The 4718-nt window shown below is 55.7% G+C and overlaps 2 non-coding genes across 2 annotated transcripts; both read left to right on the top strand.

The window, feature by feature from the left end:
• Positions 1 to 1832: 1832 nt before the first annotated feature.
• On the top strand, positions 1833 to 1925 carry GGTG_20263. The gene has a single exon. It is a non-coding gene; the product is annotated as a tRNA-Glu (tRNA).
• A 5-nt stretch (positions 1926 to 1930) lies between these two features.
• On the top strand, positions 1931 to 2003 carry GGTG_20264. Its single transcript has one exon. It is a non-coding gene; the product is annotated as a tRNA-Lys (tRNA).
• Positions 2004 to 4718: the final 2715 nt, after the last annotated feature.

Below are 4718 nucleotides of genomic sequence, written 5' to 3' on the forward strand. Positions count from 1 at the left end.
GGGCAGCAGTCTCGAAGCCCACGCCGGTCCCTGCCGGCCGCCGCCTCCCATCCCATCCCATTCCCTCCCCCTCAAGTGTCTTCTCTGGTACGGCCAAGTGTGCCGCCGCAACGGTCGCTTGGCCTTTTTTTTTTTTTTCGCCGACCGGCTCGTCTGGATGACAGCCGAAGGCACCCCCCCTCCCAGCCAGCAGCAGCGAGGTGTGCCGCCAGAGGTGCAATATGCGCATTACCCTCCGGTGCGACGGTAGCAGCCGCTGTTTCGCACATGTTGGTAATGGGGTCGCTCTCTCGTTTAGCGGCCTCTCACGATGCGAGTTTGCCTTTTTTTTTTTTTTTTTTCATTAGGCAGATACTAGGTAGCGAGCGCGGAGTCTCATTCGGGCGTTGCACGCGAGGAATGCCAAGGTAAATGGATGCATGTAGAATTTGCCATCTCACGGGGGGATCGAGCCGTCTCCATGCTTATCAGGGCTGACAAAGATGTCTGGGACCTCGCTCTACCTGCTGATTGTTTTTATTCAGCTGCTGACGGCTGCCAATCCGAGTTCTCACAAGATGGAATCTACGAGCTGAGAGTCATCATATACGGGGAGCATATGCGGGGAGGCAAGGGAACAAGTCGCACGCATAGTCACACTGGCTGATATCGCAGGTCTAGGTCAGGTAATATACGCTGCCCGCGTGACGCCTCCTGATGTCTTGGAGCAGCCTATCACTTCTGCCGCCACCGCTCGGGCTGCACGAGGTTGCAACTACGAACTACGGTGCGTGAGGGCCTCGAGCGCAGCGCAAAAACAATACCAACCAACCCCTGGTTGGCTGCCGCATGCAAACATCTGCAGCCTATGTGAAGGGCCCAGCTGCTTGCCCCTTTCGAGAGGAGCTGCAGGCTGCTACCTCCGCATTTGGGTGTCTTGGAACCGCTGGGCTTCTGTTCTTGGGTCGTGGGGCCTGGTAAAGTTGCAATTGCACGCACCGTTGGCGAGGCAAGACGGAAAGTCGGGACGAGACTTTTGCCATGTACCTTGGCACCTTATACAGTAGGTAGCCATGCTGTCGGTAGTCCCCCCTGGTCGAGCACACCCCTGGTTTCGCGGGGTGGCTATGCGGGCTGAGACATTCGGGCCGTGACCCCATGGGGTTGACGTTGGCGCCAAGTTTGGCCGTAATTAAAGAGAGAGAGAAAAAAAAAAGGACAAGGCGGAAACCAAGCCAGCACAGGATATGGCGTCCCAGCGAACAAAGACGGCCCAGACCAGACGCCCGTCACGCTCCCACGAGCAGCACCTAAGCGAGATGCACCCCAAAGGAAGTCGAGCAATCTACCCCGCGCGCCGAGACAGACCCGTGGCCCCGGCCTCGGTTGGACGGATGCACAAAGCGCCGTCCGCCCTCTCCCTCTCTCTCTCTCCCTCCCTCTCTCTCGCCTCCGCAGCCCGCCGAGCCGATCACGGATCGCTGCAAAGGCACGACACCCAAAGGACCCGAATGGTGTTCCACCGCCGACAAAGGAAGGCGTCTTGGCCACATGAGCGAGAAGCGGGGGATATGCAACCGAGGCCGCGGGCGCGCGCTGTCTCGTGTGTGGACCCCTGATGCGCCTCTGCCGCGTGGCTTTTGCCAACGTCGGGCTGTGTGCTTGTTGTTGTGTGTGGCTCACGCTCTGTAATCGAGGCCTAGGCTGTGCGCGACCTGCCCAGCCACCCTCACTCAGTCAGCCGCCAGCCAACGGGCGAGTCACGCGGGGGCAAAACCCTCGTGCAACACAAAGTGGGCCAGTCACACCTCATAAGTCTACCGCCGCAACCCACCGTTAACAAAAAGCGATCATCCGATATGGTGTAGTGGCTAACATCCGGCACTCTCAACCGACTTCCAGTCCCGAGTCCTGCCGAGCCCGGGGTTCGATTCCCCGTATCGGAGCCATCGCCCGGTTAGCTCAATCGGTAGAGCGTGAGACTCTTAATCTCAAGGTTGCGGGTTCGACCCCCGCATCGGGCTCAATTCCCGGTGCGCCTGTAATACAGGCCATCAACCAATCTTTTATTTTTTGTTTCTTATATAATAAATATGGGCTCGCTTTTGCCAAAAAAAAAAAAAAAAAAGAATTAAAAAAAAATGCGTGTATCGATTTTAGCGCGCATTTGTGGGAGCAAAACCACCGTTTTGGTGCATTTTATTCCCATGGCCAAAGCGCAGCAAGAGCCGCGTCAACGTCCGTTCGACCGAGTTGCTGCAATCCCCTATTTTACGCGACGCGACGAGACACTCCCAGCGCACGTGACACTCCCAGCGCACGTGAAAATTGCTCCGGTTGCAATTATCACCGTCTTCTTACACCGGTCAAACGCTGCGACTCATGTCGTGGGGAAAGAACATGACATTACATGTCAAATGAAAACACGTTGCTATGCAATGACTTGGCCTGCGTCCTGTCCTCATTCATAACATTGCGTGTTATGGGACCACTGGCGAAGGCGAAAAGGATCGATTCTTCCCCAAAATCCCGATGACGGGCAAATCGTCACCATCCACGTCGGGCTAGATACCCGACTCGCTGGAGCTCCAGAACGGGCCCGGCTGCTTGGATACGCGCGAGAGAGCCTGCTCCCACCCTGCCGCCTCTCTCCCCACAGCCTCGTCGACCCTGACTGAACCTGGCCGAGGCCGAGACAAAGAAGCCGAAAAGGGCGTGTGCGTTGTGCTGTGCCATGTGCGTGCCGGCAAGCCCCGTCTCCAACACTCTCACGAGTCAGGGCCGGCGGTTCATTTTCAGGAGTGGGGGAGAGAGAGAGGGTGGTTGTCATGTCATGTCCCCCGGTTGGGCATCAATCCCCTGTTTGCCGACGGCTTCGTTTTGACTGCCATACCTGCCTTCGTTTTGGAGCCATGTATTTTTTATTTTGTTGATTTATTTAATCATTTGATTTTTTATTCCACTTTTTTTATTTGCATTATTTTGTGATTTGTTACCCCCGCCCTTGTACTTGTACCCATCATGACGGATACCGTCTCCCCCCCGCCTCCTCATTGAATCCTAGCACCCCCAAGGTTCATTCCCAGATTGACTCCCGAGCTTTTATCCGAAGGCTCTTTTTGACGTGACATTTACCTACAGTAAGGTTTAGACGAAACCTGCCTGCGTGGATAAACACACAGTATGCCATGGACAGGATAGGCTCGTCCTTTGCAGCTGGCAGAGCCGCACCCGGGTTGGTGGTTTTGGTGCCACGTGGAAAAGGCAGCACAGCGGGATTCACATGCAGGAACATGGAAGCCAACGACCAACGTTCGAGGCGGCCACCTTGGACCTGTTGCAAGACATGACAATCCAAAGCTCGGCGATTGGCGAACCAGGTTCATTCGTCCAGTGTTATTTTTCTATCCTCTCTTGTTTCCTCTTTTCCCCTGCCCTTGTCGCATTGGGTTTGATGGGCGTGGAAACGCGAAAAAAGAAATACTTGATAAACAGAAAAAGTAAAAGGAAAAAAAAAAATCAAAAATCAAGATGATTTATCATTTATTCGAATATCCTTCTTGTCTCCTCCTTCCGCCCTTGTTTTGTCTTATATTATTTTTATTTCCTGGACCAAAGCCACGTTTTGCCTGTGTGGATCACAACCCTGGGGCATGTCCGGCGGGGCTTCCTGATTGAGCGGACACGCGCGACCTCCATCAAGAGGGGAAGCGGGACACCCCCCTGGCCAAGCGCCCAAAGCGAATGGAGTCGGAAGCCCTTCCGGCGCATGGTCTGGCCCGCCGCCCGCCGCTAGGAGGGGATTTCTTCCAGAACGCGACTCGAGTCCTGGGCGCCTTCTGCCGCCCCCCCGTGCCCTTTGGGCATGGAGCAATCTCGTGTGTTTTTTTTTTTGGTCACGGGGCTGAGTGAGGATGGCTGTTTTTTCAGACTTGCGCTTCGCTTTCGTATTGATTCATTCCGTGGTCCTCAACTATACGAACGCCACTCGCTGCGCCGGCACCTCTTCCTAGTACCACGACCAAGGCTGTAGAGAGAACAAAAGCGTGCTAGTCGGGTCCCCTAAACGTATCAGGACAGCCCCCTCTCCCTCCCCCTCTCCCTCCCCCAAGCCGTCCGTGGTTTGACTACGCCCAAATGCATTTCGAGACTCCTGCACTAGCTTCGGCGAGATACCAAATACGACAAGACCGAAGAAAAAAAAAGCCATCCGAAGCCCTGCGGACGCGGCCAAGCCACAAGCAAGGCCCTCACGGCTAGGACGCGTCCCGCTCGGGGCTGTCTTCCTGGTGATGCGACTGGCTTCTTGGGGAGAGGGGGGGGGATCCCCTTCTGTTTTCCCCGGGGAGATCACCGTTTGTCACCTTGACAGGAGCGGGATGGGTCGGAATGGAAGGAATAGAAAAAGAAAAGGGCAGGGGGGTGTGAGGAGAGGACAAACCAGATCGCTGGGTCCTCTTCGGCGCGGTGCCGCCTCGCCTGCCTCCTCTTTTTTTTTTTCTCCCTTCGTCTCCCTCAATGTCGGAGCCGAATGCTACCATGTGATGCAGCCCCTTGCTAGCGACGGCCGTTTGAGTAGAGTGTGGAATAGAGCCGCGGGAGCATGATCCAAAACGGTAAGTGAATCGGCGGGAAAACGTTTACTATGACAGAAAAACAATCCCACAGCCTCGAGCTCCACTTGTCTTATCTCCCCCGAACGACCAGACCGCCGCGGCGGGCATCAGGCGAGCAGGCGC

Source organism: Gaeumannomyces tritici (assembly GCF_000145635.1).
Source record: "Gaeumannomyces tritici R3-111a-1 unplaced genomic scaffold supercont2.27, whole genome shotgun sequence".
Classification (NCBI taxonomy): domain Eukaryota; kingdom Fungi; phylum Ascomycota; class Sordariomycetes; order Magnaporthales; family Magnaporthaceae; genus Gaeumannomyces; species Gaeumannomyces tritici.